General features: G+C 45.0%; 1 protein-coding gene across 5 annotated transcripts in view; it reads right to left on the bottom strand.

The window, feature by feature from the left end:
• Nucleotides 1–17637, bottom strand: part of ATXN7L1 (ataxin 7 like 1) — a 256174-nt gene that overhangs the window by 80470 nt on the left and 158067 nt on the right. The gene's annotated exons all lie outside the window — the stretch shown is intronic.

Genomic DNA, 17637 nt, shown 5'->3' with positions numbered 1-17637 from the left:
CACACATCTTTCTGGCACTTCACCTTATTTTATCAAAAGTTTCTTCTTGGGGAAAAAGCTGAATGGATGTTGGGATATATGAACCAGCTTTCTGGTTCTTCTGCTTTTAATTATTTTGATTGACACGTGGCACTGAGGCGATGTCTAATGGCCTCTCCTGTCTTTGAGCCACAGGAGAATCTGTCTCAGCTCCCCTGGTCTCCAGGGCCCCCGGTGCTAGGCTTATCCTTCCCGCTGCGGCATCCTGCCCCCAGCCACTGGACCACTGACAGTCCTTGTCTCCTGTCTCTGGGAGTTGGTGCACAGCGTTCCCTCCCTGGAATGCTTGTCCACCCTTCTGTTCTTCCCCTTGGCTAACTCTGTGGGTTATTTTTTCAAGACCCAGTTCAAACATGGCCACATTTGGGATACCCTGGAGCCCAGTCACCCTGTGTCCCTGCCAGGTCTCAGAGGAGTCCCCCCTCCATGCTCCCGGCACGCTGCCCACACCTCAGCACCTGGCACCTGGCTCTCGAACCACTGACGGACCCGCCTCCCTCTTCCACTGTGCCAGAAAAAGCCAAGAAGTCAGGACCTTGCCTTAGCACTGGCCTGCAGCAGGCACTCAAAGTGTGTTAGATAATGAATGGATAAATCAGGAAATAATTAGCCAACCCACGGTGAAGCTCGAGAAAACACAGGGATCAGCGGGCCACCAGTTTCCAGAGGTCTGAAGGCTAGCTAACTTTAATTACCTCTCTTAGCCAGTGGGCTCAAAAACCATTTTTGAAGCCTAAGGGAATGATGGTGGGTTTATGAGAGGCAATAGACCATTTAACTCTGAGTGCTCGACTCCTTTGCCTGTTACAGAATAAAACCTCTGAAAAGATTTTCCCACTGCAGCCAGATCCCACTCTCTGATGCTGGGCCAGCCACTGGCCTCCTGTCGGGGGTTTGGGGTGATCTGACAGCACCCACGTGACAGGCTGCACTGGCAGCTCATGGGGCTCTCTCTGGCTCCGAGTGCCCATCTAAGCCAAGAAGTTAGCAGGTCCCAGATGCAGGCCAGCACAGGTTGAGCCAACCGTAGGACTTCAGCCTAATGAAATAAACAATTCCCAGCATAGCCTGACCCTTCAGAATGTAATGCCTTCTGACCGCACTGTGTAGATAAAAATAAGTTAGTAATTTCCTCTCACTAAACTCTTGGGCACAAACCAAGAAATCTGCAGTGTGGCTCTTCTGATGCTACTGTACAACTGCAAATATTTAGGCTTCTCTGAATTCTTATCAGTGTTTATCAGCAGGGATGCACCTGGCATTTCTGGCGGGACAAGTCCTCCCTGGGTGGAATCGTCCAATGCACTGCAGAGGATTTAGCGCCTCTGATCCAAGCAATGATAACGACACAGTTCTGAGCATTCCTAGGGCTGAGAGGAACTGTGAGTACTGGGATTCCCTGTGTTCTTAGCTTTCATTCACTTTGCAGGAGGAGAGTCTTGGAAGGGACTGCAGAGGCCACCCAAACCAAGTATGGTGGGGACAAGGACCAGGGAGTCAGAGCACCTGAGAACAGGGGATACTCAGACCACAGTTTGTCTGCAGGAGAAAGCGGAAGTCCTGAGAGCGAGGAGGATGCCTGGGGGCCCTGAATGAAGAAGTCAGGGTGGTGAGGGAGTTGGCCTCGCAGAACCGACAGATGGGAGCTTGAACAGAGGTCAAAAGAGTGCAAAAGGGACAAAGGATGAGCAGGGAGTAGGGAAAGCCTGGGCAACAGCTCTGAACCCCAGCTGCACTCACTGTCCTCCTCTCAGCTTGCAGGGGTGTGCGAAACAAAGGGACCAAGAAGGCCACTGATTCTGGACAGCCCTAAGGGGTGGAAGATCTCACCTACCAACTAGCTCTCCTCCCTTGCCTAGTCTTAACAGAGCACTGGCAACAACAGCCGCCCTGTCACTGTGACCATCACCACTGTGTCACACCCTGCAAATGGGACCCGCTGCGGAGAACTTCCCAGTCCCTCAGAGTGACCTTCAAGGGCATCTCGATCACAAAAGGGGAAAAGTTCTACAGCCAGCCAGGGAGAAAGCTCTGCCAGGGTGTCAGGCAGGGGAGCCAGGGACACAAGACTCAGCACCATTTAATCGCTGTACGGTCAACAGCCCTAGCAGGGTGGCAACAGGCAATGTTGTCGAGAAGCTACTTATTCCTGTCTTATCTTTCTCACTTGTTTTAAATTTACTCTATCTCGCTCTGTTGTTTGCAACTTTACAAGCAGTCCTAAATCCTTTTGCAACAAGGCTGGGTATAACTAAATAAAGTGGAGAAATAAAATACCGGCTGCATTGTCAGCACCACCAGACTGGGCATGAAGTGTCTGTCTGGGCTCTGATCTAGAAGCCAGGGGCACGCTGTAAAAGGGGTGCAGGGAGGAGGGGAAAACTCCACGGCGTGTGCTAGGGATGCTGGCCTGGACCCTGGAGCCTGGGTCCTGCCCAGCCTCCTGCTACCATCTTGGCCTCAGAGACCTCATCTTTAAAATGAGGGATCTGACTCAACGATTTCAAAGGTCCCTTTATGCCCAAGCACTGCAACTCTAAGCAGCACCCACATCTGGCTCTATTCTTTCCTGATACACTCACTGGCTCTTCTCCAAGTGGAGTAGGCCAATCAGGGCTCCTTCCAGAAGAGTTTCTGTGTGTGATGACAAATGTCAGTTGTACTGGTCACCTGCTATGCTTTTTCCAGTAGTCATGTACAGATGTGAGAGCTGGACCATAAAGAAGTCTGAGAGCCAAAGAACTGATGTTTTCGAATTGTGGTGTTGGAGAAAACTCTTGAGAGTCCCTTGGACTGTAAGGAGATCAAACCAGTCCATCCTAAAGGAAATCAACCCTGAATATTCATTGGAAGGACTGATGCTGAAGCTGAAGCCCCAAAACTCTGGCTATCTGATGTGAAGAGTCAACTCACTGGAAAAGACCTTGATGTTAGGAAAGATCGAGGGCAGGAGAAGAAGGGAGCAACAGAGGATGAGATGGTTGGATGGCATCATTGACTCAATGGACATAAGTCTGAACAAACCCTGGGATACAGTGAAGGACAGGGAAGCCTGGTATGTTGCATTCCATGGGATTGCACAGAGTTGGACACTACTGAGCAAATGAACGATGATGACAACAACTGGTCACCTGAAGCAATAACTGGTCACTCCAAAGAGACTAATGCCCCATGAAAAGGAACTGAGGTACTACTCATTTGGGGGTGTGGAAAGCCAGGCTTTCACTGGAAAATTTAATGACCAGTTTTCCCAGTGTAAAAATGGGATAAAAATACTGGTTTTTATCTCCATCCACTGATTGGGTAGTAAGTTCCCTCCTTTTAAATAAGTCCTGTTATGGAAGGTAATACCATATCTGTTGGGACAGTATCTGTGGCTGCTACAAAAACCATTATTGACAATCGAAAGAATATTATTAAGCATAAACCCACACTTAGCAGGCACTGCTAATGTTTTCAGAGATTCTTCTCATAGCCGTCCATTCAAGACGTCAGCCTTGTTTTAAGGTACCTAGTCTCACAAACCCAAAGTCATCATCCCTACTTGTACAGAGAATGGTTTAGGACATCTGCTGCTCTTAGGGAACTGAGTTCAAAATGTCAGAGTGTTTTATTTGAGTGCTTCTCAAGCCATAGGAGGTCTTGTTAAAGTACAGATTCTGATTCCGTAGGTCAGTGCATTAGCTATGCCTTTTTTATTTTTCTATATTTCTGATGCTCTGACATCTTAAGGGCTTGCTGATGCTGGCTGGTCAATTTCTAGAGACAGGAAAGGCCTCACCTTCAAGTGCCCTTTTAGTATGCAAACTGACAAATCCAAAGCTCCTTCCTCTCTCCTCTCACAACCAACTCCTACCCTCCAGGCCACTATTCCCCTGCCCTAATCACCCCAGGGTCAGGTACCAGACAACTGGAGGCTGCCCCTGCACCCCAGAGCCTGCTTCAATGATTCAATCTAGCCAATCCTAATCTTCCTTACTCTGCTTCACCTGTTCCTTACCATGGACACTAAAATAAAGGCCCTTGCTCATGTTTTCCCCACAACCTCTGCCTCCTAACTGACCCAGCTGCTTCCCCAGGTGGCCCTGTGTGACACAGCATGCCATGGCTCTTGGGGACTGTGAATAACAAAGTGCCTTTTCAGTGGCGATTATCTCCTGATCTGTTGGCCTTACCATATCTGAATCATAATAAAACGTACATCTTCAAACAGCCAGGGATGGGGCCTGGTGATGCTGATGACCCAGGAACCACACTTAGTGCAGGAAGGCTCTAAATTACTGTGTTCCTGTCACAGAACAGGGTGCTGCAGCTGGACTCTGAGGGGGATGACTGCACTGTACACGTGTCTGACTGCTCCAGAGCCCAAGGTGCTATAGGAATGAAAGGGGCGAAGTGGCTGAAGCCACTACAGAGGAGACCCTGAGGACAAGAGCCAGTGCTTCTGTCTTCCTTTCCAAATGATATGAGATCATGGAGCATCCTAGATAGAAATTTAATAAACAGCTGCAATGAAAGGGAAGCAGAAACTGAGGCCCTTAAACTGCAGCAGGCACAGTGGCCATAAGGGCGACTCAAGGCTCAAGGGTGGAAGGGTAGGACTCCAGAGGGCCAACAGCACATGCTAACGGCATGCTATCTATGCCGTCTGATGTGGGCCCTGGAGGTCACATGTGCATCCTCAGGACACCTGTCAGGAGGTCCCAGAGGCCTTCTAGGGTAAGCCCTGGGATCCGAGTGACTTATTGGTCCCCAGAGCAAGAAACTATCCAGGTACACATTAATGCTTCCACCCAGAGGCAAATGAGGGCTCTGCAGACCTCCCCTCCCCCAGGGAGACTTGGGGCTTACAGAAGAGACCTAGATAGGATCTCACACCTTTTGACTCAAAGGCCACAGCACTTCTCTTCTTCCCAGGACTTTGTGGCTCCATGTGCTACTAATAAAAGCAAATCCTGATTAAGAACTATTGATTGTAAGTACTTCACATGGCTTATCTCATCTAATCCTCACAACTCTAAGAAGTAGCTGCCATTTAAATCCTTATTTTCAAGATGAGTAAGCAAGTCCAGAGGGAGTAAGCAGCTTGCCCAAGTCACCTTCTAATTGGCAGGATCAGAACTTAAATCCAAATTTTGCACCCAGGAGCCTTTGACTGTCTCCATACTGAGGGCGGCATTATTCCAGGTGGAGGCCTCGGGTTGTGTGCCCTGAGCATCAGCACCACTGACGGCAAACTGTCTCACCGACCCCAGATCTGCACTTTACGAGCTCTCCGGGCCAATCTGCTGCATGCCAAAGTCTGAGAAGCCTGTGTCAAAAGCAAACCTGATGGACACTTATTTTCCAGCCCAGGCTGATAATAATACCACAAGTGAAACTCTAACTATAGATTTCTCAGCTTAGCCCAATGCTCCATGAGCCAGCCTGGCAAGAAGGAATAGGCATGGGTTCAAAACCTGGCTCCAGCAGCAGGTGTCAGTTTGGAAACTTTGGACAAATAACAATTTCTCTAAGCCTCCTTTATTCCTCACGTGGAGAATGGAATGTAATATCTACCTTCTAGAGTTCATGTGGTCACCTGGGTGAGATAACTAGATAAAGTACACCACCCCACATCTAAACCCAGGAAATGCTCTGCGATGGGCAGCCCCGGGTTCCTCAGAGCTTCCCAATCTTCTAAAATGTGTGTCCTTTTGCATCATGCTTTACAGTAGTATGGCTCCCCTGGTAGTTCAGCTGGTAAAGAATCCGCCTGCAATGCAGGAGACCCTGGTTTTATTCCTGGGTCAGGAAGATGCACTGGAGAAGGGATAGGCTACCCACTCCAGTATTCTTGGGCTTCTTTTGTGGCTAAGATGATAAAGAATCCACCTGCAATGCAGGAGACCTGGGTTCGATCCCTGGGTTAGGAAGATCCCCTGCAGAAGGGAAAGGCTACCCACTCCAGTATTCTGGCCTGGAGAATTCCATGGACTGTATAGTCCATGGGGTCACAAAGAGTCGGACACGACTGAGCGACCTTCACTTTCACTTTTGGGGCTTCCCTGATAGCTCCGTCGGTAAAAGAATCTGCCTGCAATGCTGGAGACCACAGTTCGATTCCTGGGTCAGGAAGATCCCCTGGAGAAGGGATAGGCTACCCACTCCAGTATTCTTGGGTTTCCTTTGTGGCTAAGCTGGGAAAGAATCTGCCTGCAATGTAGGAGACCTGGGTTCAATCCCTGGGTTGGGAAGATCCCCTGGAGAAGGGAAAGGCTATCCACTCCAGAATCCTGGCTTAGAGAATTCCATGGACTGTATAGTCCATGGGGCCGCAAAGAGTCAGACATGATTGAGCAACTTTCACTTTACAAAAGTATGAATCCTGAGTCCCTTTGGTGACCAAACTGAGACTAGTTTTCAGAAAGATTAAGGATAACTGAATCCTTAATCTTGATCTTAATCCTGGGTGCTATGGTCTTAGATAACTAGAGAGGTGAGCTATCTAAACAATGCCTAAAGGCATTACATTAACACTCACGTGGAGCCCAGGTTCCCAATATTGTTGAGGGTTCTAATCCCAAGGGTGGTGGGGAAGGAAGTGCTCCCTTGAGAATGGCAGAAATTCACATTTAAGCATTGGCCCTGTTTTCATCTTTATTACCTGACTAACCTGGCATGCCAGAAGGAACTGTCACCACTGGCATGTCTATCAAAAGACATACACAAATCCATACCCCAGAGGTGGAGCCGAATTAATGGTGGCAAAAAAACCCAGCTCCAAGCACAGACCAAATACTGCAACGGTGACCCCAGTCCTTTCTGGGCCAAACCAGCCATCTCCAGGCCTGTAGCCCTCATATCTCTGCTGGGGCTGGGGCATCCCAACCAGACACCAGCAGGCTTAAGGCACAGGTAAGGAAAAGGGATCTCTCCTTTCCCCAAAAAGGAGGAAGGAGGAAAAAAAGAAAGGATGTGGGAGAGGAAGAAGGGAGCCTCAGGGAACAATGATGCCATCCCTAAACCACCACCAAGTACGCTTTTCAATTAGGAGAAGGGGATACAAGCAGAATTTAAAGGTTTTTTATTTTAAAGATAAAGAAATAATAATAATACTTGCTCCATTACATAAATTAAAATCCCACTGTGACATGTAAGTAGTTAGCCTTCATATTCTCAGTGAAAGGGTCCAGGCAGCAAAATGAAAACCTGAGCAGGCCTCATTTTTTCCTTATTCCCTTCAGAATTTGGGGATCTTTATGAAGATAGTTACTCTGCTTTGCATGGGAGCTCAACTCTTTTCTGATCCTTTTAGATTTTGGTCCAGAAAAAATCCAAACTCTTAAAACTCCAAAATCAAAGTAGGTTCTCAGGTACCTTAACTCTGACACAGCTCTCAAGTTATCCATTCATTAAGACCAAAAAAGTCTAATTATATAAGCTATGAGAATGTAATAAGGAATTTAGAAAATTCAGGTATGAATGTGGAAGAAAATAAAAATTACCCATAATTACTACATTTTTTGTTTAAAGATACATGTACATGCATATTTTTAAAAAACGTGACTGTACTGAGCACTGTATATTGTGTTGGCCAAAAACATCATTTGGGTTTTACCATAAAATCTATTGGGCTTCCCTGTTAAATGCTCTTTTTTTCCTATCATGAAATTTCTTTGTCATGAAATATTAAAAAATATTTTTAGAGGTCTGCTTCATAGTCTAACAGCCTTTACTGTTTGGTGTTCCTACTGGTTCCAATTTTTTGCTATTATAGATAAGTCTGTAGTGAACGTCCTTTAAGTAAGTGCTTACACACATTTCCATATATATATATATATATATATGTTTTCATATAAATTCCTAGAAGAAATTTTAATTGCAGGCCCTTGATACATGCAGTCAGATGCCTGGCGGAAAGGGAGCCCCTACTTACATATCCACCAGCTCCACAGAGTCTGTCTCCTTTCTTTATCACTAACACTGGGTACTATTAATTTATCAACTTTTGCCATTTTTATAAGTGAAAAACATTGGTTTAATATTTATCAGTGAGGGTGGACATTTTTCATGCTTGGTCACTTGAATTTGTTTTTATGAACTGCATATTCATACCCATTCTTTAGTATATGTCTTTTGTCATTAATCTCTAAGATTTTTTATAATAGAATATAAAAAGAATATAAGTAACTGAAAATTAGGAGTTGAAAATGATAATTTTTTCTTTGTGAGATTTAAAACCATGAAATGGTTAATGTCATCATGCATTAAAAATCTTTTCACGGTGAAGGAAAGGATATGGGGGGAGGTAAAGTTTAAATCTGATAAAAAATTCTTTATTACCCAAGCTGATCCCACAACTCTCATTTTGAAACTTCTCCCTTTCCCAAGTAACTCAGCTGGTAAAGAATCTGCCTGAGATGCAGGAGACCCTGGTTTGATTCCTGGGTCAAGAAGTTCCTCTGGAGAAGGGATAGGCTACCCACTCCAGTATTCTTGGGCTTTCCTAGTGGCTCAGATGGTAAAGAATTGGCCTACAATGTAGGAGACCTGGGTTCGATCCCTGGGTTGGAAAGATCCCCTGGAGGAGGGCATGGCAATCTACTCCAGTATTCTTGCCTGGAGAATCCCCATGGACGGAGGAGCCTGGCGGGCTACACTCCATAGGATCGCAAAGAGTTGGACACGACTGAGCAACTAAGCATAGCACCCCTTTTAAAACAACAGCAGCAACAACAACAAAGCACCAAACATAGATACAATGACAAGATGACCTCTTAGAATGAGTCCTGTCCCTAAGCTAGGTAGCCCCCATGCTCTCCCAGGAAATCTGTAGCAGGACAGCACTCACAGGGAATAACATTCATATGGGCACCTACCCACATGGGTCCAGCTCGAGCATCCACGGGAAGTGCAGTACATTTTGCAGAGGTTCTTGTTTGGATTAGAGACAGAAAGTCTGTGGCCCGAATTCTGGGTTCCTGTGTGCCACCTGGCATGTGCTAAGTGATCAGAAAAACCCATAGAAATTGGAATCCACCTCCACCCTCACGGCGGACAGGACTGAAGAAGATTTAAGGAAGCTACAACACTGTGTGCTCGACTCACTGTTCCAAAGAGGCAGGGCCTCAGTGACCTTTTGGTGTGGTTGCTGAGGGCACCCCAGAGAGGCAGAGCATAGACCTGTAAACTCTGGAATTTCCCAGGCAAGGAAACACCTCTTCACATACAGTTTGCATTTCAACAGCTGACAGCAGGAGGAGAAAATGTGGCCAGCCAGGTTGGGAGGGTGGAGAGTGACAACTGATGGGAGGCGAGCAACCACCTTGCACTTGGGGCAAACCCAGGGCACTCAGTGCAGGGCAGGTATTCAGGTTGGAGGCTTACCATTCACATGGGCTCTGAATCTGCCAGGGCATGTGTCCAGGCTCTGACGGTTCATAAATAGAACAGGAAGTCCAGAGCAGAAGGAAGGCTGTAGCACAGGAATGCGAACGGGGAGAAAGGGTTTATCTTGCGGGAGAGTCTCCAGATTGAGCAAAGAAGCACCAGCTCCAGGTATGAAAGACATCATAGACAGATGATGAATGGAGGCCAGGTATGAGGTTGCCTACAGCGTTTCCATATTACCTCTAGCTTTCAGAATGAGCGAGACTTTAACACAGCAAGCTATAATAGTCACCAGGCCATGAGCACTCCCCACTATGATAGAGAGATTCTTTTTTTCTTTGGTAATCAGTAGTTGAAGGACAGATTAGTGAAAGGGAAGCTAAGGAAAGACAAAAAGGAGTGGCTAGCTCAGTGGCACCCCACTCCAGTACTCTTGCCTGGAAAATTCCATAGACGGAGGAGCCTGGTAGGCTGCAGTCCAGGGGGTCGCTAAGAGTCGAAGACGACTGAGTGACTTCACTTTCACTTTTCACTTTAATGCATTGGAGAAAGAAATGGCAACCCACTCCAGTGTTCTTGCCTGGAGAATCCCAGGGACAGGGGAGCCTGGTGGGCTGCCGTCTATGGGGTCACACAGAGTCGGACATGACTGAAGCGAGCTAGGGAGAATGTTTGGCATTTTGGCCTTTTCGGAATTCATTCCCCCACCCCATCCCATTTCTTCTTCCACTAACAGACCTTGATTTTGCTCTAGGGAACACCCTTCTCCCACATTCAGTCCGTGAGCACCCATGGGGTAGACCCTCCCCCACCTCTGAAGACTTGAGAGGCTCCCTCCAAGGACATGGGTAGTTTTTACAGTCATTAATCCAGGCAACTGTGAAGGCCTTATAGGCTAAAGAGCTTCCGCATACAAAATTGCTAGCCGGGGCTTTGGGTTGTTCTAGTTTTCTAAACTCAGGCACCACCTCGTCTCTTGGTTCCCTAGGTTAGGATTCAAAAGCACCCCGTGGCAATAACTGAACCCTAGAGAAGGGAGCTAGGAATATTCTCTGTAAGCATCATTGCTGCATTTTCACCGCAGAACTAACTGGCCGTAAGGCAATCTTGCCTTAGAAGATAAAATAACTGGCTGACAGTTTAGTCTGACAGTTTGGTTTCACTTCTCCACTGATGCAGGATTCCTATTCTTATATTGCATAAATCTTAGCTCTCATAATGGTCTATACAGTGAACAGTAGACATGTGGTCTTAAAATGGTGAATGAGAAGCACTATGTATATTGACTCAATAGAAAATATGGTGATAAAACTTATGGGAAAGTGTGAAATAACAGAGGGCAAACCTGACTGCAGCCTACTAGAAAATGATAACATATCAGTTTGCAAATCCTCCAGTGATTTGAAGGCACAGAGTCGAAGCCACGTTTCCCATAGAACTCTGGAACGTCTGTCAAGGGACGAGTGACAGTACACCAAGAGTACACGTGGTGGGAGGTTTTCACAAGGCAACACAGACCTCAGGCACCAATGTGCACCCTAGTATTTGGAAACTGACACCTCGCTCAATGAAGGAAGAAATTATAGTGAAAAAGAAAAAATGTGATGCTGAGTGAGGAGAATAATCAACAACAGCAACAAAGTACAAAATACTGTTCAGGGCCTTCCCTGGTGGTCCAGTGGCTAAGACTCTGCACTTCCACTGCAGGGGGCCTGGGTTTGATCCCTGGTCAGGGAACTAAATTCCACATGCTGCAACTAAGAATTAGTATGCCACAAATTAAGTTTTAGAGAGCTGCAACTATGGCCTGGCACAACTAAATAAATATTAAAATAAAGTGAATGGAAGACTTGGAAGACAAGTGCTTATGTACAACCCACAAAATAAAATCAGTTACTTGTGCAATATTGCCATGAATCTACGCACATTTAAAATGTATTCAGGGATTTCCCTGGTGGTACGGTGGATGAGAATCTGCCTGCCAATGCAGAGAACACGGATTCCATCCCTGATCCGTGAGGTCTCCATATGCCTTGGACCAACTAAGCTCATGCACCACGGATGGTGAGCCCATGCTCTGGAGCTCACAAGGTGCAACTTCTGAGCCCACCTCTTCACCTATTGAAGCCCGAGTGCCTAGAGCCTGTGCTCCACAACAAGAGAAGCCACCACAATGAGAAACCCAGGCACCACACTAGAGAGTAGCTCCCCGCTTGCCGCACTAGAGAAAAGCCTGCGTGGCAATGAAGACCCAGTGCAGCCAAAGATAAAGAAAGAAAAAAAAAGTATTCAAATATTCTGCATTTCACAATAAAGACTTTAATTTGTTTTTGTTTGTTAATTCTCATTTTTTGTTTCACTATGTTTTTTTAATGTTTCTCTTTTAGTTTCTGTTATTTAATATTGCTATCACAGCCAATGAGTTATGCAGTGAAAATGTTTGCAATGAAAATGCCTGTGGCAAAGATGTCTACAGCCAAGATGCTTATGGCCAAAACAGACACACCAGAGAGGTGGCCCCGGGCTTCTGCTCATCCTGGAGCAGCAGCAGGTACAGTGGATACTGATCAGGGATCCAGACCTTCTCAGAAAGGGGGACTAAGTCTAGGAATGATTAGACTACATTTTGGGCAAATCTGATATGTATTTAAATCGGGGGTATACCTGGAACTTTTGGTGGAGACGGGAAGAGTTAGGATTTGGCAGCTTCACAAAGGACAAACTAAAACCCCACAAGTGACAGAAAAGCCAGTTACATAAGGAGTGCACAGTGCTTTTGAAGTAGATTTCTGCTTTTCAGCAAGCAGTAGTGAACAGAGAGAGCCATCATAAAAGGTCTGGCCAAGATTATGCTCAAAGACTGGGCTGCCAGGGAGACTAGGAAAGGAGCCCCTCTTCAACTGTGTCCCAAATTCTGGAGTCTCCCAAAAGCCAGGGTGACTGGATAACCTCTTAAATGTCCTCTGGCCCTATAACTACCAAAGCTGAAATGTAGTTGAATTAAGAATTGAGTTCTTAAGCCATAAGAAACCTCGAGGTATGGGCTGGAATCTGAAACCTGGAATCCACTTCTTTAAATAGCCTGAACACCACTCAGGAAGCCTGATATCTTGATCCTGGTACAGCCCTTGGACCACAGTTCCTTCTCTGGGTAGTTATCCACAGTGCAAGTGGTTAATTCATTAATATATACAGAGTGCAGACTTGAATGGGTAGAGTCAACACAGCCCTTTTCTGAGTTAGCATCTAGGCACCTTCTCTTTGCCTCAGAGGAGCCAGTGTCTTTCGGGCATCCATTGGAGAGTCCCAGGGCGCTGTCCACCTGTCTGACAGAGCCAAAGCCAACTCTGGTGAGGCCGCATGGGCAGCCCTGCTTCCCTCCGCTTGGGCAAAGCCACTTGTTTCACTTTCTCCCTGTGGCCCTTTCATTCCCTTGGGACTTTGGGCTACAGAAACTTTTCCTCCATACACACGGCTTCTCTGCCCAGGTTCTGACCCTGTAGAAATCCTCAGGAAGGAGACCCTTTACCCACCCAATAGCATGGACAGCAACGACCACAATAACCTAAGCCTCTGGGTGCTGAATGGCAGGGCCAGGATGTGGCTTCAGAAAGTAGTAGCCTTCCTGCCCCATTCTTTCTCTGGCCGCTGGGCAGTCGGTTGGCCCTGGCAAGAGAGGAGACACCCACACATGCCCTGGGTAACATTCATCATACAAATGAAGTCACTTCATAGTGACTTCAAAATGCATTTTAATCCAGCCACAGACACTGGACTATCCTCAAACACTAGGAAGACAGGGGTGGAAGACTGAGAGAGCAAGACAGTGCATGCATATGCCTACACATGCATGCATGTTTGGGGTTGGGTCTATATAAGAAGATACAGAACTACTTCCTGTTTCCAGCATTGTGGCCCCAAGTCTTGATACTCTTGTTCTTTGGCTGCATGAAGTGGGGTATATAATTTTGTGTTGGGGTTTCTGTGAAACAGGGGGCTAAGAGGGCTCGGGGTTACACAAACCTGGGTGTGAATCCTGATCCTGCCATTTGCCGGTTGTCTTACTGCAAGTTCCTTTACTCCCTGTGCCTCAGTTTCCTCATCGACACGCTGGGAATAACGAGAGTCCTTCTGCAAAGCTCTGCTGTGATTGCCAAATATGTTAACATACACAGTGCACTTAGAAAATTTCCTGGCACACAGTACATATTCAATAAATATTTGGTATTATTATTCAACAAGTGGCAGATAGCATTATTATAAATAAAATGGGGTGGGAAACTGAACTAAATCAAACCTCAGTTCTTTTGCAGCTCCAAAATCCCACAATTTTATGATTTTTTTTTTAATGGAAGATACAATGGATCTTTTGAAGGAAAACACCAGTCAGAGAGAAAGGGGCCACAGAGAACCTAGGACTGTGCTGCCCAACCAAGTCCTGGACCTTGTATGTGCAAGCCTACATGTTTTGCTTTGTGGCAAAGCCCATGTGTTTCAGGTTGGCACAAACTGGGACGGCCCCCAGCACTGTAGCCTCCTGTGAACACTGCAGAGTGAGGAGGTCAAGACTCTTTCTGTTTGTCCTGTTTGTAGATTCTAGCTCCACCTTCAAGCTGCAGCTCCATTATGCTGAACTGTTTAGCTGGGCCATGAGGTCAGAACTAATAGGCTTCACGTGTCCATTCCACCACTGAGCTATTCTATCGGCTGCCAACAGAGTACTTCAGTGGCCATGTGGACACAAAAACTCCTGGAACTAATAAATTTAGTAAAGTTGCAGGATCAATACACAAAAACCTGTTGTGTTTCTATACACTAATAATACTCTATCAGAAAGAGAAATTAATAAAACAATTCCATTGACAAATTGCATCTAAATGAATAAAAAATCTAGGGATAAATTAACCAAGAAAGAGAAAGACTTAAATATTGAAAATAACAAGACTTAAGTGAAAGAAATTGAAGAAAATGCAAATAAATAGATATTCCATGTTCGTGGATTGGAAGAATTCATATTGTTAAAATGTCCATATTGAGCCCATGTGCTGCAAGTACTGAAGCCTATGTGCCCCAGAGTTCATGCTCCACAAGAGAAGCCACTGCAACTTGAGAGTAGCCTCAGCTTGCTGCAACTAGAGAAAAGCCCATGAAGCAACAGAGACTCGGCACAGCCAAAAATAAATAACGTAAATAAGATTATAAAGAAAATGTCCATACCAGGACTTCTTTGGTGGTCCAGTGGCTAGGACTTCATGCTCCCAATGTAGGGTGCCAGGGTTTGATCCCTGGACAGGGAACTAGATCCCACATGCTGCAACTAAGAGATCACATGCCACAACCAAGATCCTGAAAGCTGCAACAAAGACAGAAGACCTTGTGTGCTGCAACTAAGACCCAGCACAGCCAAAAAAAAAAAAAATGTCCATACCACCCAAAACAATCTATCTTGCCTGGAAAATTCCATTGACAGAAAAGCCTGGCAGGCTAAGTCCATGGGGTTGCAAAGAGTCGGACACAACTGAGTGACTGAAAATGAAAAGCAATCTACAGATTCAATGCAATCCATATCAAAATACAATGGCATTACAGAAACAGAACAAATAGCCCTAAAATTTGTATAAAACCATAAAAGAAGCTGAATAGCCAAACTAACCTTGAGAAGGAAGAACAAAGAGGGGAGGCACCATGCTCATTAATTTTAAACTATAATACAAAGCTATAGTAATTAAAGCAGTGTGGTATTAGTATAAAAATTACATAGCTCAATGGAACATAATAGAGAGCCTAGAAATAAATCCATGCATACATAGTCAATTAATTTATAACAAAGGGGCCAAGGATATACAATAGGAAATAGATAGTCTCTTTAATAAATGGTGTTGGGGTGCTTTCCTGGTGGCTCAGTGGTAAAGAATCCACCTACCAATGCTTTAGACATAGGTTTAATCCCTGGTCCAAGAAGATTCCCACATGCTGTGGGGCAACTAAGCCTGTGCGTCACAACTACTGCACCTGTGCTCTAGATCCCAGCAGCCACAACTACCGAAGTCCGCACACCCTAGAGCTAGTCCTCTGCAACGAGAAGCCACAGCAACGGGAAGGCCTAGAACCACAACCAAAGAGTAGCCACCACTTGCGGTAACTAGAGAAAAACCTGCACAGCAATGAAGACCTAGCACAGCCAAAAGGAAGGAAGGAAAATTACTTTTAAAAAATGCTGTTGGGATAACTAGACAGCAGTATGCAAAAGAATGAAATGGGACCACTTCTTACACCATCTACAAAAACCAACTCAGATGGATTCAAGATTTGAATGTTATTCCTGACACCACAGAACCTGCAGAAGAAAATATAGACAGTGAGCTCCTTGACATAGCTTTTGGAGATGATTTTTTTTCAATCTGACACCAAAAGCAAAAGCAATAAAGGCAAAAATAAACAAATGGGACCACGTCAATCTAAAAAGCTTTCCATAAGCAAAGGAAATAATCAAGAGAATAAAAAGGCAACTTGCTGAATGGGGAAAATATTTTCAAATCATATGTATATGACAATGGGTTAATGTCCAAAATATATATAGAACGCATGCAACCCAATAGCAGAAAAACACATAATCTGGTTACAAAATGGACAGAGGATCTGAACAGACATTTTTCAAAAGAAGACATACATATGGGCAACAGGTACATGAAAGGATGCTCTACCTCATTCATCACCAGTGAAATGCAAAGTAAAACCATAATGAGATATCAGATCTGTTAGAATGACTTATCAAAAAGATAACAAATAACAAGTGTTGGTGAGGATGTGGAGATGCAGCCACTAAGGAAAACAGTATGGAGGTGCCTCAAAAAATTAAAAATAGAACTACCACATGATCCAGTAATTCTAATTCTGGGTATTTATCTGAATAAAACAAAAACACTAACTTGAAAAGATACAAGCACACTTCCCTGCAGCATTATTTACAATAGCTAAGATATGGAAACAACTCTCAGTATCCATCAATGGATAAATGGATAAAGAAACTGCAGTGTGTATATTTATACACACCCACACACATATACACACCCACACAACAGAATACTGTTCAGCGTAAAAAACAATGAGGGATTTCCCTGGTAGTCCAGAGGTCAAAAATCTGTCTTGCAATGCAGGGAACATAGGTTTGACCCGTGGTCGGGGAACTAGGATCCCACATGCCATGGGGCAACCAAGTCCACAGGCTGCAACTAGAGAGTCTTTTTTTTTTTAAAAAGACTGAAATCTTGCTATTTGCAACAACATGGATGGACCTTGAGGGCATTATGCTCAGTGAAATAAATCAAAGAGAAATACCATATAATTTCTCTATGTAAGGGACTAAATATAAATATGTATACACACATATACCTCAAACTCATAAATACAGAAAACAGAGGCAAGGGGTAGGATAAATGGGTCAATTGTTTTGGATTTTTTCTTTTAAGTTAAAAAAAAAAAAAACAGAATTAAAAAGATTAAAAAAAAATTTTGTCCCATTGGCACTTGACTTTGTTGCAAAGCCAGGGGGAACAGGAGAAGCAGTACTTGCCAAATAGGCTAGATTTTGGAAGTGAAAGTCATTGCGCAATGAGGTTCTGGGTCTTTCTTTGATGGGAACAGAATATCTGGGTTTAAAACCTCCTTTTTCAAGAGAACCAAAAGACAGGGTGTATTAGTTTTCTACTGCTGGAACAAAGTACCACAAACTTTGTGTGGTAAACTCTGTCTTAAAGCAACAGGAATCTATTCTTTCCTAGCTCAACTGGCCAGAGTTCCAAAAGCAAATTGCTGGCAGGGTTGGCTCCCTATGGAAAATTTGAGGGAGACTCTGTTCCCTGTCTCTCCGTTTGTCGTGTCACCTGCCCCACTTCCATCTCTTGCCTCTGGGTTCACATGGCCTTCTTCCCTGTGTGCCTCTTTCCAAACCTTTCTCTCCTTTCTCTTGAGTTTACTGCCCACCTTAATCCAATACAACCTCATCTTAACTCAATTATTTTTGCAATGCTATTTCCAAATCAGGTCACATTCATAGGCAGGGGGTGGGTAGGGGTTTGCGCTTATTTTTTAGGGTGCACAGTTCAGTCCACTACACAGAACAAACCAGATTCAGAACACAGTGTTGAGGAGAAGAGAAAGAGAGTTTACTGTTTGACCATTGATCAAACAAGAGAAATCCCCTTTGCTCTGAGAAAAGCTAGAAAA

The sequence above is a fragment of the Bos indicus x Bos taurus genome, chromosome 4 (assembly GCF_003369695.1).
Source record: "Bos indicus x Bos taurus breed Angus x Brahman F1 hybrid chromosome 4, Bos_hybrid_MaternalHap_v2.0, whole genome shotgun sequence".
Lineage (NCBI taxonomy): Eukaryota > Metazoa > Chordata > Mammalia > Artiodactyla > Bovidae > Bos > Bos indicus x Bos taurus.
The sequence above is the reverse complement of the archived record's forward strand: the minus strand, read 5'-3'. Positions and strand labels throughout refer to the sequence as shown.